Raw genomic sequence first — 21,314 nt, forward strand, 5'->3', positions numbered from 1 at the left:
TGTGTGTGTGTGTGTGTGTGTGTGTGTGCTGATCATGCTAAGGATCCAAGAGGAGCCAGACGTCCAGCCCCTAGTTGGTGATTTTAAGTCTTATTTAAGAAACCATTATATATATCAACATTATGAAAATATTTTTTCTTTTTCCACAGATACTAGGATTGAAACAGGATGTCATACATGCTAGGTGGGATGCTCTACCTCTGAATTAGAGTAGTAGACATTTTTCTTTCATTTTTGATTTTGAGACAGGGACTCAACATTGCCAAGCTGGCTTCTAACTCCTTGTGTAGTCTATGTAGGAGTTAAATTAAAATTGTCTGCCTCAGCTTTCTGAGTAGCAGGGATGAGAGGTGAGCAGCACCATGTCCTGCGGTGGGAATATTCGATGCCTTCTTCACATGTGTGTTATTTCAATTTTTGAATTAAATTTATCTAGTATCAATATTGCCCATGATCAGAGGTAAGGTGTGCTTTTCATATATGTGTGTAGAGAGAGAGATTCAGAAACAGAGAGAAACAGGGGAGAGACAGACAGACATATAGATAGACAGACAAGCAGAGATCAACTAACCCAGGAGCATTTGGAAAGAAGCTAAAACATTCTTTCCCCATAGGCTTCTGGGAAATTCTCCTGTCTCTACCTCGCGCTAGGACTACCGATGCACAGCACCCCACCCCACTCTGTGCATCGACACCTTTCCCCCACTGTGCTATCTAAGCACTGGCATCAAAATCTCATTTTTTTATTGAAGAAAAGTTGCATATCATTATAAGATACAATGTGATTTTTTAAAGTATTGGGCTTTACTGTGATATTCTACTATATGCAAATGGTTTACCTTGATCATGTGTGTTCTTCATCACCCTCACCTACCCCTTTCTATCCCTGTGGCCCTTTGCTAATGCTAGGATCCTGCTTTCATGGGACCTTCTCTCCACTTTTAGAAAGAAACTTTTACTTTAGCTTCTCCTTTCTTTTCTCTCTTCCTTCTTTTCTTTTCTTTCTCTCTCTCTTTCTCTTTCTCTTTCTCTTTCTCTTTCTCTTTCTCTTTCTCTTTCTTCCTTCCTTTCTTTCTTTCTTTCTTTCTTTCTTTCTTTCTTTCTGTCCCTTCCTTCCCTTCCTTCCTTTCTTCCTTCCTTCCTTCCTTCCTTCCTTTCTTTCTTTCTTTCTTCCTTTCTTTCTTTCTTTCTTCTTCTCTGATGATATTGGGTGTCATTATGTAACTCTGTGACTCAGAATTTGCTATGTAGACCAGGCTGGTCTCAAACTCACAGAAATCTGCCTGCCTCTGCCTCTAGAGTGCTAGGATTAAAAGCATGCACCACCACATCCATCGGGGTCCTTCATTCTTCCTCTATGCAAGACTCAAATTATTTGATAGCTTGGATTATATATTAAAAAACAAAAAAATTTTTACTCTTTTTGGAGACAGAACTTAGCTATGCAGCTCAAGCTAGCCAGCTCCAATGGGAAAGTCTCTCGTGTGATTGCAAGCAAGTCTGTGCCACTCCTGGCATAGCTTACATTTTAATGATAAATCATTATGGAGATTTTGATCTATTTTATTACCACCATTCTGCTTGCTGCTCTATAAAACAGGAATGATAATATCATTGACAAGAGTCTTGCTGAAGATGAAAAACTCTTGTCGGAAGGGTTTACACCGTGTCTGACATAGAGACAGACACAATAAACATCAATTCCTATTAATAGCTTTTTCAGGTGAAGAAATTAAGGCAGGAAGATGGAATGACAAACATTTATGGACATCGTCCAGGAAACACTGGCTCTTGTCTCTCACATGCCGGCTCTTCCCTCACACCAGCTTCCCTCAGGAGCACCTGATATACTAGAACAGCCCCCTGCAGCCAAGTCTCTTCATCACACTGAAGGATTTCAAAAGATTACAGAATGATGCTTGCAGCTGCTGACTAGGAATCCGGGAGCATGTGTGCTTCCTAAGTGTGCTGGAGGATTACAAAACTGTTTGGGGATTTTTTTTTTTTTTGGACACCTTTTTTTTCCCATAGATTCTTCTTACACATTAAGATAACCATGTCACTCACAGTGGCCATGCAAAGAATCTTGTCTTCAATCAGCTCATTAAGGTAACTTTGGAAGGGAACGTTGCCAGCTCCCTCAAACACATGGCAAATGGACAGTAAAGGAAACAGTGAATTACTTCCATACGGCTCAAAGCAATGTGAAACAGTTTTGATTAATAACACATTCACTATAATAAAATTGCTTCCAAATCTGCCAGAGGACACCAACTTATCTGCTACATCTATTTCCAATTTGATTTTTCACTGTTTTGACTTAAAAAAAAAAAAGTACACTCACAACTGGTTCATTTGAAAAATGGTCTTTCCAGGGCAATTACTTGCTCCTACTTGCCTGTGCTAGCCCACAAAGAGCTGCTCCGAAGCTGATTTTACAACCAACTGCTAAGACATAAGCCCCAAACATTCAAAAGATGGCTTTTACTGCCTCAATCATTAATAAGTCATCTGCATATCCAAGTACGGGAGTAAGCATCAAAATGCTCCGTGTCCTTCTGCGCATGTCTCAACCTTGAGCCAGGTAGGTTAGGTCGTATCTTAAATTCTTTTCAAAGGGCTTTCATTGCTGTATAAAGGCTCAAATGAGCACCCCAGCGGTCAAGTTTCATTGTCTGGGAGCCGCGAGCACAGGTTGTTGCAGTCTGGTCACTCGGAGGAGGTCCCAGAAACCTACCCAACCCCAACCGGAAGCAGAAGCGGTGCTCCCTCTCCCTTCAAGAGCTTCTCTCCCCACCCCCTGCTTTTTAAAAAGGAGATAAAAATGAAAAGCTGACTGTCCTTTACTCTGCATTTTAAAGTGTCTGTGGGTATAACAAAACCATCTGCCACCTCTGTCCCTTACTGCCTGGAAGGATTCCCACCAACTTCTGCGAAAAGGCGGAAAAGGCGGCTAATCTCACAGTAATCTGCTAATCACGTTGTAATCAGTACTCCCAGGGGCTAAAGGTCTTCGGTTTCATGTTCTTGTGAGACAGCAGTTAGTAAGCCCTAAATCTTGGGTTTAATTCTTCTTAGCTTCCTAATTATTTCCTGAGACAAAGGCAGGCACTCTCCCAATAGAAGAATCCGGAGCTCTCTGGTTTGAGCTAGCACAAGAGATCACACTCATCCCAGAGTGAAATTTCTGATATCTTAACCATAACTTTCAATTTTGGATAATAAAAATAGATCTTTTTCTTTCCCAAAAACTTCTTCCCCTCCTCCTCTTCCTCTATTTGCTTATCCTTTACTTTCTTTTCCTTTTTTCTCCAATGATTTTTAAATTTCAGATTTATTTTATTTTATGTATGAATTTTGCCTACACATACATGTATGTGCACTGCATGCGTGTCTGCTGCCAGAAGAGATCAGAAAAGAGTCTCAGATGCCCTGGAATTGGAGTTAGAGATGGCTGGAAGCCACCACGTGGGTGTTGGCACCTGGACTCAGGTCTACTGGAAGAGCAACAATTGCTCTTAACAGATGAGCCACCTCTCTGGTCCCTCTTATTCTTTTCTTTAACCTGTTTATTTGCTTGTTTGTTTTTGCCTCAGCTTCACTTGCTGTTTAGCAACTTTGCTGCAAGGAGCAGCTTGTCCCCTGTGTGTCCTTAGAGTCTTGTTTTCTGACCCCATACTTTTCTTCCTAGTTTTGTGTGTCAAATCAAGGAAATTCTTCTGTAGTCCTAAGTTTTGTTTTGTTTTTTCAAGACAAGGTCTCTCTGTAGTCCTGGCTGTCCTAGAACTCACTTTGTAGACCAGACTGGACTCAAACTCAACAAAGATCCACCTCTCTGGGATTTACTCCTGCTAGGATCAAAGGTGTGCACCACCACTGACTGACTCTGCAGCCCTAATTTGGCTTCAAACATAAATGACTTGGATTTGGTTGAATGCTTTTTTTCTGCATCGATTAATATCATCATATGATTTATTTTAGTCTGATGGAATAAACTGATTTTCATCCTCTTGTGTTCTCTGGTATAATAGCTAATTTTTTCTTCATCACTTTGTCATTTCTTCTTCCTTTCCTTTTTTTGGTTGTGGTTGCCTGAAGGCTGCTCACCACACACTTCAGATGCTTGCTTAAATGTTAAAGGTTAAGTGGAGAACATTCATTTTCTTCTTTCTTACCTTTTCCTCTATCACAAGTTTCAGACTGTGTTATCATCTCATCAGGCAGTGGCTTTCTTTTATATGTAACACTTTAAAGTCTGTTTTGGGCCCTGATTAAATGCTTGCCTTGCTAGCATAAGGGAGAGGTTCAGATTCCAGGGAGTTGCAGCCCACAGGTAACCCTAGTGCTCAGGGCAGAGAAGGGAGCCCAGGAGTAACCCAACTAGCTGGACTAACCGGTTTGTGAGAGACTGCCTCAGGAAATCAAGTGGGGAGCTATTGAGGGAGACATCTGCTTCAACTTTGGGATACCACAGGCACACAGTGCAGGTATGGAGGCAACTCCATGCTATCTCTATAACTCTATATCTATCTATGCTTTTATTCTAAACGTTATTTACTTAGTTAATTAATGTATATCTTTTGCCCTCAGCTTCAGTGTAAATTTGTGACTTCAAAGTAAACAAATGGGGCCAGGCGTAGTGGCACACACCTTTAATCCCAGCACTCAGGAGGCAGAGGCAGATGGATTTCTGAGTTTGAGGCCAGCCTGGTCTACAAAGTGAGTTCCAGGACAGCCAGGGCTACACAGAGAAACCCTGTCTCAAAAACCAAAAAAAAAAAAAAAAAAAGTAAACAAATTAGAGATAAACCTTTTGCTCTTGGTTAAGTAACAAAAAAAATGGCCAGTGAAGGTAGTGTAATCCTGTAAATCTGGGAGGGCTGATGAGACAGGGGGATGATGAGTTCAAGGACAGCCTGAGTCACATAGTGACTTGTCAGTAAGTCACTAGATGGGTATTGATCAGTATAATTTTGGACTCTGACATCCTTTTTTCCTGAGTTCCAGTCTACAGTATATGATCCATTTTTTTCAAGAATAGATTTTATTTGTTTGTTTGGTTAGTTTTTGGAGACAGGAATTCTGTGTAGCTCCAACTGTCTTGTAACTCACTTTGTAGATGAGGCTAACCTTGAATTCAGATCTCCAGTGCCTTTGATCAAAGGCATGGACCACCACTGCCCACCTTCAAGCTTAGACTTAACAGTTGCGCTTCACTATAGTTGGAAGGAGTGTCATGGAGAGCGAAGACCTCAGAGATCTGAAGTTGCAGCACTTCTCAACAGGAATCTAGAACAGAATGACCTCAAAATTGGTCTCTGTGTCCTCTGTTTCTCTCCACTCCTGTTAGGGATCTCTTGAAGAACACACGGATTTTCCCCTCAACAGTTCAAGGGTCTGGATATTCAAGAGCTGAAGTTGTCACCACAGTTAATTTGTCAAGGGTATCACTTCCCCCACAACTCCACACCCTTTAGCTCTTACCTCTGATCTGCCTATTCCCCAGCCTGGCCCTAAGACAATCACTAGATAACTGACTTTTTTACTTTCTTTGGTCTTGACATTTAGTACAAATGGAAGGGTCTAGGTAGTGTTTGTGATTGACATATTTCACTAGTGTAATATTTTCAAGGACCAGTCAGCTCTAGTATGAATCTCTACTTCACCCTTTATTATGGTAGAGGCGTATGCTCCTGTATGGGGACGTGACAGCCAGGTCGAAGCTGATGGCGCCAGGTTGTTGCCTGCCCAGAGCCATCTCTAGTGCTCAGACCAAAATGATAATTTACACAGGTCTCTGTGATGGTTAAAGTCACGTAAGATGGAACGAGGCATCCCTTAAGGGCTGTTGACCTTTTGCTCTGGAAGGCCTGGGAGACCCTAGTGGCCTGCAGGTGAGATAAGATACGATAATAGGCTGTGAGGTATCAACAGCTGCCTTCTGGACTCTGTAAAGTCTGCTATTGCTATGGGAAAGAGATGGAATGGTCTCTTTATTACCATATAGAAGGAAAGTTAAAGAACTGAGGGAAGTAAACTGATTTTCCTGCCCAGTGTGCATTCCATCAACAGCTATAACACACAGCTGGTCCCATCTAAAGTGCCACTTTAATGCCCCCTTGTGCACTGCATGCTGTATGGCTCCTTCTGCTAGCAATAGGAATAAAACCATGCAATCTGAATTTGAATTGAACATAAATAAGTCTTTGGTTTTGAGTTCAAATCTACTGTGTGACTATACTGACTCATCACTTCTGATGGACAGTTGTGGATCCCCCTGCTTTCTGGTTGTCACGATGACCATTTGTTTATACACACACACACACACACACACACACACACAGAGCTTTCTTGTGTACATACATAGACTAATACTGCTTGAGCATGTAGCAATTTTGTACATTTTGAGGAATGCCACATGGTTTTTCAACATGGCTGCTAGAGTTTATATTTGTGTGAGCTGTGTGTAAAGGTTCCAGTTTTCACATTATGGTATTCACCTGTTGCTGTCACAGACCAAAGAGTGAGTGTAAGTGTTCATAGAAAAGAAGGTGCTAGTCCCAGTGTAACAGGGAAGAATGGTTTGTGTCTGTTAAGGTGTTTTGCAAAGGTTAATATCACAGAAGGCTTTTCTGCTAAATCCAGGGCTTTGGAAATCAACAGTCAGGTCTGAAAATGTCTGGAAGCTGGGAGACCTGAGTTCAAATGCATTTCCCCCTTTCCTTCCCTCCCTCCCTCCCTCTCTCCCTCCCTCCTTCCTTTCTTTCCTCCCATCCTTTCCTTCCTCCCTTCCTTTCCTTCCTCCCTTCCTTTCCTTCCTCCCTTCCTTTCCTTCCTCCCTTCCTTTCCTCCCCTCTCCCTCCCTCCCTCCTTCCTTTCTTTCCTCCCTCTCTCCCTCCCTCCCTTTCCTTCCTCCCTTCCTTTCCTTCCTCCCTTCCTTTCCTCCCCTCTCCCTCCCTCCCTTCCTCCCTCCCTCCTTCCTTTCTTTCCTCCCTCTCTCCCTCCCTCCCTTTCCTTCCTCCCTTCCTTTCCTTTCCTCCCCTCTCCCTCCCTCCCTCCCTTCCTCCCTCCCTCCTTCCTTTCTTTCCTCCCTCTCTCCCTCCCTCCCTTCCTTTCCTTCCTCCCTTCCTTTCCTCCCCTCTTCCTCCCTCCCTTTCCTTCCTCCCTTCCTTTCCTCCCCTCTCCCTCCCTCCATCCCTCCCTCCCTCCTTCCTTTCTTTCCTCCCTCTCTCCCTCCTTCCCTCCCTCCCTCCCTCCCTCCCTCCCCCCTCCCTCCCTCCTTCCTTCCTCTGTGCAGCCCCAACTGTCCTGGGACTTACTCTCAGACCAGTCTGGTCTCCAGATCCGCCTGACTTTGCCTCCCAAGAGATTAAAGTTATTCGCTCCCATATCCAGGATGGTGCTTTCTTGGAATATTGTTACCAATTTCCTCTAACAGACATTTTCAAACCTGACTGTTGATTTCCCAGGATTTAGCAAGAAAAACCTTCTGTGATTAACCTTTGCAAAATACCTCAACAGACACAAACTATTCTTTCCCGTTCGTTGGGACTAGCTTCTTACTCTGGTCATACTCAGACATGTAACTGTCAAACATGGAATCCATTCTGAACATCATTTTCCTGTGAGTCCTTTCTCCAACGTCAGAATAAGTTAAAAGAATTTTTGCGTGCAGAACTCATCATGAATGACTTCTCTGTGTCACCATATTTGTGAGGAAAATTTGTCTTTAAAAGTTTCCCTCAGTGCTGGGAGGGAGAAGTTCTGTACGCCTCTTTGACATTCCACATCAAAGAGTAATGATCGTCACAGTGGGGAGTATAAGCAGCGGGGCAGGGCTCTGTGCTAATAGTTTTCTACAAACTGTTTTCCCTTCTAATACCTGAAATAATGATTTAAATGTTTTAAGAGTGATGTATAATGTTTTGTTAAGAAACTATATTACCACAATATACATAGCATGTAAAATAGATGATACTACTATTCATTATATGTGGTTATGTTTCTTCATAAAGTTATAAAGTGTATATGAGGAAATGAGAATTATATGTAACATGCTCAAAACCTGTCTGTATTGCCGAATTTGAGAGTGTGCTATGTAGGAGAGAGTTAGGTTTTCACAAAGCACGCACTGCACTAACACAGCTAATAATAATAGACATCTGTTTCCTAAATCTCATCAATATAAAACTTTCTTAGTGTGGGAAGAGTTGAGAAGGAAAGTCTTTACAGAAATTATTATGGTTTTATTTATCTTTTGGGGGGTATGCATGCTGTGGCACTTGTGTGGAGGCTGGAGGACAAGCTGTGGGACTCAGTTTACTCCTTCCATCTTAACGGGTCACAGGAATCAAACTCGGGGTGCCAGGCTTGACAGCAAGCACTTTTACCCACTGTGCCATCTCACCAGCCCCTGGGAAGGCCATGCCTTAGGGCGCAGCTTCAGCACTGCCCTCTGCTGGCTTTCTGTGCTGCTTTGTTTCATCAGCAAAGCTGATCTTGCTGCGTTTCATCAACATGAGCCAGGGAACACTGATCTTCCTCCACTTTCTCAGCATGTCAAAGAAAACCAGCTACCTTCATTTGCTTGCTGTGTACCCAGGTCGACACCAGGTGCTTATCTGCTTTGGTGACATAATCCAGCCAAAGACTAAGGACCACTTAGATTAGGCGGGACTGGGTTCAATTGTGAGTAGCCGAAACTTAAAGCAATAATTATTAAACTAGAGAGGATTTTTCTTATGTGTGTGAGCCTCTGGAGGAAAGCAGAGAACTGTTTTCAACCTATGCCACAACACCCTTTCTGTCTTGTTGCTGAAGGGCAATAAGCAAGAAAGAGAAAGAAAAATTGCTGGAGCATCAGGCATGCTGATTAAGATCTGTAGTCCGCAGTACTCAGAAAGCTGAGGCAGGAGGACGGCTTGAGTATACCAGTTTGGGGCCAGGCTGTGTAACAGAGCAAGATCCTGTCTCTTTAAATAAAAATTAATAAATAAAATTGAAAATGTATTTGCTTTGTTAGAAAGCTTTCTATGGCATGCTTTTTTTCTTTAATCTCATTGGTCACATAAGTGTGCATAAGAAGAGGGCTATGTAACCAGCTAAAGGCTTTAGGACCTAAAACCTTGGAGCGAGGACAGCAACACATATTTGGAGTAACTAGATTTCTTCCATGCTACTTAACAATAGCCCTGTTTCCTAAGTTCTAACCTGAGCCCTACAAGTTTTAAAGTCCCCCAACATTGCTTGGTTGATAAATGAGAGTATTTAAGACAACATCTGTCTGTCTGACAGGAGCAAGCAGGGTAGGAGTACTCATAATTTCTTTTAGAGACTGAATATGTTGCCTTGATCATCATCTCAGCCAGCTACTACAATGAAATGTACACTGACCAACACACTACATGCATTTTGTTTAGCTCACCAGACCATTTGTGTGAATCTGCATGGGATCATGGCTGAATTTTGCTTGGAGATTGTCAAGGTGCTGGCTGGCCTTATGGATAATGTGACATTGCTCTGCCTGGCCCCTCATTTTCCTCAGGCTGCCCTTGAACCTGAACAGCTCTTGTGATATAGCAGAGGTCCAGGAAAAAGGTCCATATCACAAGAGGCTTTTTGTTGTTGTGTTTAAAGAAGGGTCTTATTATGTAGTCCAAGCTGGCTTCAAATCTATGATTTCCCTGCCTCTGCTTCTTGTGACTTGGGCTTATAGATGTGTACTTACATACCTGTTTTTATATATATATATATATATATATAATCTTGCTGAGGTTCACAGTTACTTGTACATCATTGTGCTGGTTGAAGTAAGATGGGTCGATTCCATGACAGGCTTCAAATTGGCAGTTCAGGAGACTAGGCATAAGAACTGGGCAAGTCCAGGCAAGCCCAGGCAGCTTCAGGCAACTAGTCAGAAATTACCCTGTCATCAGAAGCGGCCCTGAAGCAAGGGCAATGGGTCAGCAACCCAGACCTCCCCAGCAACAGCCGTAGCTGGTAATGGTTCCGGAATGTCCCTAGAGATGGAGCAAGATAAAAGTCACATACCCTAGAATTCCCCTAAGGTGTTTTAAATCTGGCCTGCAAGCTCTCTTGGTTGTCTTCATCTTGGAATAAGAGCCCCAGCATGCTGAACTTCTGCAAAATAAAGCGCTCCTTGCTTTTGCATACTATTTGAGTCTGGGGTATCATTCTTCCGCAAACAATGGACCCTTACAGAAGTAAAAAAGCAGGACTAAGTTCAAGTGCAGGGAAACACACTCCATATCTCTGAGAACCACAGAGTTGCTGCTTTACAGTGATTCGTGGGTTCAAAGTGATCAGTGATACATGAATGCAGTCTATCTGCTATTGTGCTAACAAATGGTAATGGTCTTAAACTAAAGACCTGAGTACACTGTGATTTTCTTTTAAAATTTTTTTTAAACATTTATTTATTTTTTTGTGTGTATGGGTGTTTTACCTGCATATAGTTATGTATAAGTATCATGTGTGTGCCTGGTGCCCAAGAGGTGAGAGTACCAGAGAAAATCAGAATAGTGCAGTGGATCCCCTAAAGAGGAGAGTGAGTCCCCTTAAGAGGGCAGTGGATCAGAGGTGAGCACCATTGTCTAGCTCTGGCCTTGTTCCTCAGTCCAGAGGAGCCTTGCAGGACCTCAAGGGAATCCTGCCTACTGTTGAAACCTTCGGGGACTCCAAAACTAAGCATCTTGGAACTCTGTTCGACCGCCCATCTTAGTTGGACCTGCCTGTTACTCCAACGGTTTCACCTGGGACAGCCAGAAGAGGTGAGTGGCACCAGCAGTCCCCCAGCACAGATGTCTAGCCCTGGCCTTGTTCCTCGGTCTGAGAGAGCCTTGGGAGACCCCAAGGGCATCCTGTCTCCCTGTGGAGACCTTCAAGGGCCCCAAAACTAACCAGCTTGGAACACTGCCCGACTACCCATCCTAGTTGGATTTGCCCGCCACCCCAGCTGGGTCTGCCTCTGACACAACTAGCAGAGTAGAGTCCCCCTGCAACACAGTCTGCAGAGTGAGGTCTGCCTGAGGCACGGCTAACAAAACCTTGACCTCCACTGTCTGGCCCTTGGCTCCCATCACCTTCCTGGGAAGTCCTGCAGCCATCAGAATCATCAGCCAACACCAGGGAAAGCCAGATGCCTAGAGGACAGCATAAGAACACAATGAACAAGACCCAGGGCAGTATGGCACCACTGGAGTCCAGTTATCCTGCTACAGCAAACCCTGGATATCCTAATGAAACTGAAGCACAAGAAGATCTTAAGTCCAATCATAATAGAGGTCTTTAAAAAGGATGAATAAATCCCTTAAGGAAATACAGAAAAAAATGTATTCAAACAGCTACAGGCATTAAAAGAGGAAACAAATAATAAAGAAATACAGGAAAATATAATAAAAAAGGTGATGGATATGAATAAAACTGTCAAAGATTTGAAAGGGGAAACGGAAGCAATAAAGAAAAAAACAAACCAAGGCAATTCTGGGATGGAAAACCTAGGGGAGAGAACAGGAACTACAGACATAAGCATCATCAACAGAATATAGGAGATGGAAGAGAGAATTTCAGGTGTACAGTGTGAGGAGTGAGTGTGGCAGCAGTCCCAAGATGGTGCCTGGGACTGCGGCCACGTCTTATGACTTGCACCTGACTTCCTCATACACCTGAAAATAAGCCGCATCCATCGTGAGAACTGCGCAGGTGCACCATGATGCAAGATCGGACCATATGTCGAGTGATGATTCTGGCCAATGGACTGCTGTTACGTGGACTGGGCTGATGGGGCATGGTTGAGAGGATATATAAGGGATTGCGATTTGGTGGGTTGCTGTTGTTTTTTTCCTGGAGAGATTGATTTCTGGAGAGAGATTCATGCATGATGTTGAAAGGTTCCTGAATAAACTGCTTTGAGAAGAACGTAGTGTTGTCGCTCTTTTCTGCTGGTCGGAATAGGAGGCAACAATACAGAATACAATAGAAGACATCAATATGTCAGTCAAAGAAAAGGCAAAATTTAAGAAGTTCATGACACAAAACAACCAGGAAAGGAAGACATCAAAGTATTGCTATTTGCAGATGATATGATAGTATATATACATAAGTGACCCCAAAAATTCTACCTGAGAACCCCTACAGCTGATAAACACCTTCAGTAAAGCGGCTGGATACAAAATTAACTCAAAGAAATCAGTAGTCCTCCTCTACACAAGTGATAAACTGGCTGAGAAAGAAGCTAGGGAAACAACACCCTTCACAATAGTCACAAATAACATAAAATACCTTGATGTGAAAGACCTGTATGACAAGAGCTTCAAGTATCTGAAGAAAGAAATTAAGGAAAATATCAGAAGGTGGAAAGACCCTCCTTGCTCAGGGATAGGTAGGGTTAACATAGTGAAAATGACCATCTTACCAAAAGCAATCTGCAGATTCAATACAATTCCCATCAGAATTTTAACACAATTCTTCACAGAGATAGAGAGAACAATTCTCAATTCTGCATGGAAAAACAAAAAACCCAGGATAGCTAAAAGGATCCTGAACAATAAAAGAACTTCAAGCTGTACTACAGAATAATAGTAATAAAAACTGTATGGTGTTGCTACAGAAACAGACACATGGATCAATGGAATCAAATCAGAGACCCAGAAATAAACCCACATACCTAGGACACTTGCTTTTTTACAAAGAGGCCAAAACCATACAATGGAAAAGAGAGAACTTCTTCAGCAAATGGAGCTGGTCTAACTGGAAGTCTACATGTAGAAGAATGCAAATAGATCCATGTTTTTCACTCTGCACAAAACTCAAGTCCAAATGGCTCAAAGACCTCAACATAAAACTAGACACATATACTGTAATAGAACAGAAAGTAGGGAATAGTCTTGAACTTGTTGGTACAGGACACAACTTCCTGGACAGAACACCAATGGCTCAGGCATTAAGGTTAATAAAGGGGACCTCATGAAATGGAAAAGCTTCTGTAAAGTAAATGACACCATCATCAGGACAAAACCACAGCCTATAGATTAGGAAAAGATCTTTACTAACCCTACATCCAACAGAGGACTAATATCCAAACTATATGAAGAACTCAAGAAGTTAGACACTGACAATCCAAATAACCCAATTTAAAAAATGAGGTACAGAGCTAATCAGAGAATTCTCAACAGAGGAATCTTGAATGGCCAAGAAGGACCTAAACAAATGTTCAACATTCTTAGTCATGAGGGAAATGCAAATCAAAACAACTCTGAGATCTTACACCCATCAGAATGGGTAAGATCAAAACTCCAAGTGCCACTTTGGAAATAAATATTGTGGTTTCTCAGAAGATTGGGAATAGTTCTACTTCAAGACCCAGCTACACCACTGGGCATATACCCAAAAGATGCTCCACCATCCCACAAGGACACTTGTTCAACTATGTTTTTAGCAGCTTTAATTGTAATAGTCAGGAACTGGAAACAATCTAGATATCTTTCAACTGAAGAATTGATACAGAAAATGTGGTATATCTCTGTATAATAGATTACTACTCAGGCCTTAAAAACAAGGTCATTATGAGTTTCACAAGCAAATAGATGGAACTAGAAAATATCCTGAGTGAGGTAACTCAGACACAAAAGCATGCATGGTACATACTCACTTCTAAATGGATATTAGCCATAAAGTGCAGGATAAACATGCTATAATCAATAGACCCAAACAAGCCAAATTATAATGAGGGTCCAAGGGAGGATGATTGACTCTTTCTTAGAAGGGGAAACAAAATAGATATCAGCAATCGATGGAAGGAGGGAACTGTGCAGAAGAAGGGATGGGGAGGAGAACAGGTGGGCATCATATGTAGGGAGAGCAGAGCAGAGAGAAGGCAGAGCAGCTGGGCGTTAGGCAATCTTTAGGACATTTGAAAGACTTGGGATGTGGAGAGACCTCAGAGGGCCTGAGACGGCAAATTTAGCAGAGGTTCCTAGCAGTGGGAGATATGGATCCAGAAGTGGCCACTTATAACCAGGCAGGACTCCCAGTGGAAGGATAAGGACAGCAACCCATCACAAAGCTGTCATCCCCAAATGTGTCCTGCCTACAAGATGAGCAGGTACAAAGACACAGCAGAGACAGAGAGAATGGCTGACCAATGACTGGCCCAATTGAGACCCATCCCATGGGCAAAAACCAATCCCTGACCCTATTAATGATACTTTCTTATGCTTACAGACAGGAACCTAGCATAACTGTCCTCTGAGAGACTCCACCCAGCAGCCAATGAAAAATGATGCAAAGACTCACACCCAAATATTAGATGGAGCTTGGGGAGTCTCACAGAAGAGTCGGGAAAAAGATTGAGGGACCTGAAGAGGACAGGGATTTTATAGGAAAACCAACAGAGTCAACTAACCTGGACCCTTGGGGGCTCCCAGAGACTGAATCACCAACTAAAGAGCATGCACAGGCTAGACCTAGGCCCTCTGCACATATGTAGCAGTTGAGTAGCTTGGTCTTCATGTGGTTCTCCAAAACAACTGGAGCAGGGGTTGTCCCTGAGCCTGTTGCCTGCCTGCCTGTGTAACTGTAAGCCGCCCGCAGCTTATATGATCCAGGTACTCCTGAAAGGCAGGCTGGGGCTGAAAGAGACTAGACGGTGAGAAAAGAATGAGGCCAAGACAAATTTTTCTCTGATCAAGGCCCGCGAGTTTACTAAAAGACTGTGCTTATAAAGGGGGGAGGCCCATCCCCCGCCAATCCATTCTTGGTGCCTGGAGCCAGCCTGTAGGCGATGTGCAGGATACGAAGTGTCTCCAGAATGTCTCAAGGGTCTCTCAGCAGGTAGAGTCTCAGAGAAGAGCAGCAGTAGTTGACATAACAATACAGCCATCTAAGTTGGAAGGCTACACCCCAGGTGATCTCATATCCAGTGGCAGCAAAGTCTGAATCAGCCTGCTTCAAGGCTGAGGGAGGCTACAATTCCTCCCTAAATATATATTAAAAATTAGCTGGACTGGGGCATAAAAATATTTTATGCTCCATAGTCCTGCCTGGGAGTTCTGGTGGCTGGCGGCTGCCCCTGGCTTGGAAAATCTCAGATTTTCCCAAACTATTCTTATCTGTCAAGGAGACTATAACCAGCTTGTTTGTGTTTATTTTGCACAAACGTGGCTCTGTGGTGTACTATTAATAAACCACGGCCTCTTGGCATATACCTCTGTCTTAGCGTGATATAGTTCTGAAATCTGGTTACCCGTCATTGACTGACCAGCCCTCATAGCACACCTTATTTCCAAATCAGACCAAAGCCACAATATATACTCAGTATGCTTCTTCATATCGATGAATTTCTGCTACCTGAGCTTGCTAGAGGCAGAGCTGCACACTTGCTGAAAACAGGCTGTAAGGCGTTGACTGACCTGCTTGAAAAAAACAAAGTCGAGACAGTTGAAAAACAACAGGATAAAAGCTTCTTTGGGGAAGTCTAGGTACTCTATTCAGTTGCAAATTAGCAATGATCAAGTTCAAACTTTGGCCTCCCTTTGTGGGGGAGGTGGCTTTGAGAATTAACAGAAAGGCTCCAAATTTTCTGGAAGTGGAGGCTGTACTCCAAATTAACTCTTCTGGCTAAAAAATGATTTTTAGCCATCATCAAGGTTGGAATCATACTTACTAGAAGATTCAGGGTCTGAGTCCACTTGATGAACCAATCTTTCAGGCAGCCATCGCGCTCCATCTTCTTTTTGTGGAAAAAACACAGACAGAACCTCTTCCCCAGATTAAAACAGGGTCTGGACTATTCCACACATTGGTTAATAGGTCCCGCCATTTAACCATGGCATAAGAACTGGAAGTAACTGGATGCCAGTGGCAATCCACTGCAGACTGACCTTTAATATCAGTTTGCAAAAAATTTAAAACAAATAAGACAAAAGCAAGATGTGCTTTTGGTAACCTTGTGGGGGTATAATTGCCCACTGTTTTGTTTTTAAAAGCCAATTTTTCAGAGTGTGATGAGCACGTTCAACAATTCCTTGTCCCATGGGGTTATAAGGAATTGCAGTTTTATGTTTGATGCCAAATTCCTTACAAAATGAAGTAAAATTGTTGCCAGGATAGGATGGCTCATTATCTGTCTTAATGAGTGTAGGCAATCCCATAGCATTAAAGGCTTGTAAACAATGTTCAATTACATTTCTAGAGTCCTCTCCCATATGTAGAGAAGCAAAAAGAAATCCTGAACAAGTGTCAATACAAACATGTATATATTTTAATTTTCCAAATTCCACATAATGAGTTACATCCATTTGCCAAATATGACTAGGCATAAGACCTCGTGGATTAACTCCTAAATGCGGCACTGGAGATAATGTAAAACATTTAGGACATTGTTTTACAATCATTCTTGCCTATTCTTTAGTGATCTTGTGTCAGAGCCTTAATGTATGGCTAGAGAGATGAAATTTGTCATGATCACGTCTAGCCAAAGCAACAGGATCTGAAATTAAGGCCTCTCCTATTAGAGCGCTGTTGATGCAATCATTGCCTGCAGCTAGAGGTCCAGGAAGACCAGAATGAGCTTGAATATAACCAATATAAAACGGATGTTTTTGGGCAAGAATGATGTTTTGCAATTGAGAAAACAGAGATCCTGCTGGTGTATTAAAGTTAAACGTACCACAAGTCTCCAATAAGGGAATTGATTGTGCAACATATAAACTATCAGTAAAAATATTAAAAGCATCATTTACAGACTGAAAACATTCAATACTGCTGTAAACTCTGCTAACTGAGCTGAGAGGCCAGGAGTCTCTATGACTACTTGTTGATCATTCATAAGATATCCAACTCGCCCTTTAGAGGAGCTGTCAGTAAAGATCAAAAGAGCATTATACAAAGGTCATATTAGGAAATATCACCTCATGTACATTTAAAATTTTTATCAACCTATCTTGAGGATAATGATTATCTATAGTTCCTATAAATCCTATTTGAGCAAGCAACCAATCTGTACTGTGCTGCTTCAGCCAAGTATCTTGATCTACACTATAAGGCTTAACAATGATATCTGGCTCTTTGCCAAAATAAGTTAGTGCCTGCTTCCTTCCAGGTGTGATCATCTGAGCTACTGCTTCATAATATGGCAGGATATTACGTTTAGGAGATATCCTCAAATGTATCCACATTAGAGGAGCCGTTTGCCACAACAATCCTGTAGGCATATGAATCTTATTAAAAATTAACAGACGTAAAGGCAAAGAGTAATCTATATAAGTAACAAATTGTTCTTCAATAGCTCTTTCCTCTTGTTGTAAGGCCAGCAATCCTTCTGAGGTTAAATATCTAGAGGAGGTAGGATCAGAACTCCCTTTAAGAATGTCAAATAAAGGTTTCAATTCCCCTGTAGTAAGCTTTAAATAAGGGCAAAGCCAATTAATATCACCTAACAATTTTTAAAAATCATTTAAAGTTTTTAAGTTGTCCCTGCGAATAACTATCTTCTGGGGGGAAACGCTTGATTTGTAAGTCTAAAACCCAAATAATTATAAGGATCCTGAGTTTGTATCTCAGGATCTATTTGTAGTCCTTTATCAGAAAAGACCTTTTGTTAATCCCTATAACACAAAAGCAAATCCTGGGGGTCTTTTCCCACCATCAAGACATCATCTGTGTAATGAATGATGTAAATCATAGGCCATTGTTGTCTCACAGACTGAATGGCTTGTGCCACAAACTTTTGACATAAGGTAGGACTATTATCCATGCCCTGTGGGAGAACTGTCCATTGATATCTCTTCATAGGTTCTTTAAAATTTATAGAAGGAATACTAAAAGCAAATCTTTCACAATCCTCAGGATGTAAAGGAATAGTAAAGAAACAATCCTTCAGATCTACCACAATTTTATAATATCCTTTAGGAATGGCTACCGGAGACAGAAGCCCAGGTTGTAAAACTCCCATAGGTATCGTGGTTTCATTAAACTTTCTTAGATCTTGTAACAATCTCCACTTAACAGATTTTTTTCTTGATAACAAAATTTGGAGTATTCCAAGGAGACTGAGATTCTACTAAATGTCCTGCCTGTAATTGCTCCTGCACTAGCAAAGAGGAAAATTTTATTTTGTCTTTAGGTAAAGACAACTGATCAACCCACACCGGAATATCATTAAGCCATTAAATTTTATCAGCATGGGTTGTAGGCAAGATAGTGGCCATTACTGAAAATACCCCAAACCTCTTGTGTTAGAGTGAGGTTTAGGACCTTCAAAAGTCTTAATACCTGATCCTTTCTTTCCTAGCCCATGACCAGGCAAAAATCCTTGTTTGTGCATCTGCTTGCTCACTGCCTCATTAGGACTGCACATTATAACGCCCATCTGTGACAAGAGATCTCTTCCCCATAGGATAATAGGCAAATTTGACATAACATACGGTTGAATTTGTCCTGAATTGCCTTCCTCATCTCTGCAGGTTAACAATTTGGAGCTTTGTTTTGGGTTATTGGCATTGAAAGACCTCCAAAGGGAGACTCTCACTCAAGTCTTGGGATAATAGTGAACCCCCAAGAACTCACGAGAGACCAAACTTGAGGCTTTATTCGGGGGAAAGCCAGAGCTCTGGGATGACTCGTATCCCACACAGGGGTAGAGGAGGCGACCCAGAGGGGAAAGGGGTCCCAGTTTTTATAGGCCCTCATGGGGGAGAGGAGAAGGGGAGAGTAGGGGATTTCCAGATCTAAACAATGTAAAATGATTGATTTATCAAGAAATGGGTATGGGCGGGAAATGAGGATGGAGTCTAATGCAGGTGCAGTAACTCCAGATTGGCCCCAGCTGTGGTTGCTGGGGAGATTTTCCAACTCTGTCCCAGCAACCAATATCACAAACACCTGGCAGTGAGGTGCAGCAGTGGGCACACACCTGAGTTCAAGGAACAGTCAGAACATTGGCAGACACACGGGTTCGAGGAGCTGCCAGAGCATTGTGCACCTCTATTTTTCTAAATCAGTGAAGCTACTTCTACTAACAATGAAATCTATTTTGCCAATTTCAGGGTTTCTGTGACCTTTTACATTCTGTCAGGATCTTTCATTCCCCATTTCTTCTAGTTACTAGTTCTAATCTTAGAATTAAACTGCAATCTCTTCTTCAAGGTTCTGCAGAGACTAGTATTGTCTTAGTACTAACAGCTGGATGGCACTAATCCTTTCTCTAAGAAAGGTCACCAATTTATTAAGAATTAGTGGGCCACACATCAGCAGTAAGAGCAAAATTATTAGAGGGCCTATCAGAGTAGAAATGAGGGCGGTTAACCAAGGGGATTTATTTTTCAGGAGCGTGCTTTATGTGAGAGGCATGAATCTAAGCAGAGATGTCTTCTACTTTGACAGCAGTGGGGGTGGTCAGCAGCATGATGTAAGGGCCTTTCTAACGAGGTTCTAGATTCCCAGCTTGTTATCATTGGATGAGAACTGCATCTCCCACCTGGAACTGGTGTGGTACTAGTAAATCTCCTGGTTCGTAGGTCTCTTTGAGCTGCTCCCAGGCAGTGTTTCTGACCACTTTTAGGGCTTTCATGCATGTAAACAATGTAGGACCAGGGTTAAAATCTAGAGGATCTAACACTCTCCCCACTTCAGTGAGCAGGGGGAGCCCCCCCTCCCCCGTACAGGATTTCATATGGAGTGAGCTTAAATTTTCCCAGTGTGTTCCTGATGTTGAATAAGGCAAAGGGAATGAGGGCTATCCAGTCATTCCCGCCGGTCTCTAAGGTCAATTTAGTCAAGGTCTCTTTTAGAGTTTTATTTATCTTTTCTACCTATCCTGAACTCTGGGGTCTATAAACACAATGTAAAATTCAATTAATCCCCAATTGGATGTCCAGTCCCTGACTTACCTGGGTAACAAAGGCGGGTCTGTTGTCAGACCCTATTACCTTAGGTATTCCGTGGAAAAATTTCTTCTAGGATCTTTTTAACCACAACATTGGCAGTTTCTTTTTTCGTTGGGTAGGTATCTACCTATCTTGAAAAGGTATCTATCAAAACTGCTATCAGTATAGACGTTGATGGGCTGCCCCTCAATCATCCGAAGGGCCTTCCCAGTTTCTTTAGCAAGGATGTCCGCGCAGCAGTAAATGGGCAAGGAGTCATCCATTTCAGGCAGGATTGAGGATAGCAAGAGGAGCAAACATGACCCGTTCAGTCAGCAACAAACTCTGGTAGTGGGTCATCCAGGCGTTTGTCATCTATTGGTCTGGGGGCTGGTGGATAATGCTTTCAAGAGAGTGGGGAGCTACCACAGTTATTTGCTGTCCCAAAGTTAATTTGTCAGCATCTTTAATGAGTAAGGCTACTGCAGCAACAGTCTTTAAACATGTGGGCCATCTGCTGGCCACTGGGTCCAGCTTCTTAGACAAATATATTACGGGCCTCTTCCATGGCCCTAGAACCTGAGTAAGAACTCTGGCCACCCCTGCCCTCTCATCAACATAGAGGATGAAGGGTTTGGTTAGATCTGGCGATGCCAAGGCTGGCACAGTCAGCAGGGCCTCCTTAATATTTGCAAAGGCTTTCTGATGTTCTGATGTTCATCTGAATTCTCTTCTTTCTTTGGTCTGGGGGTACAAGGGGGCAGCCAGTGTTGTAAACCCAGGTATCCAAAGTCTGCAGAACCCAGCAGAGCCCAAGAATTTTCTCACCTGAATTTTCTCGATTCTTGGAGTAGCTGGTGCTGGTATTAGAATCACAGTCCTTTTTCTTTGCAATAGGCACATTGGTCCTTTTCGAAAGTCTTCTGAACAGGTTTTCTTTTTCCATGTCTAGGTTCCCTGTTGCCCAGGTACCCTGTCTGTCTATTCTCTGGCCTCTTCTTTCTTTTATGTTCTCCTACTACTGCGGCCAAAATCCTGCTTAAATTCCTCTCCTGTCTTCTATCCCTCTTATTCTCTCTCTCTCTTCTTCTTCACGCTTTTCCCTCTCTTTCTTCTCTTCCTCTGTCTCTCTCTTGTGATACACCTTTTCTGCCTCCTTGACTAAATCTTGTAAAGCCATGGCATGTAATTCTTCTAGTCTTTGTAACTTTCTCTTAATATCTGATGCTGATTGCCCTATAAAAGCCATAGCAACTGCAGCTTGTTGACCCTCAGAGGTTGGGTCAAAAAGAGTATAGCATCTATAAGCTTTCATCAATCTTTTCAGAAAAACAGACAGGGGCTTGGTAGGGCCCTGCATCACCTCTCTTACCTTAGCCAAATTGGTGGGGTGTCTTGTCACTCCCTTTAGACTAGAGCCTGGCGGTAAAC

The sequence above is a fragment of the Mus musculus genome, chromosome 1 (genome assembly GCF_000001635.26).
Source record: "Mus musculus strain C57BL/6J chromosome 1, GRCm38.p6 C57BL/6J".
Classification (NCBI taxonomy): domain Eukaryota; kingdom Metazoa; phylum Chordata; class Mammalia; order Rodentia; family Muridae; genus Mus; species Mus musculus.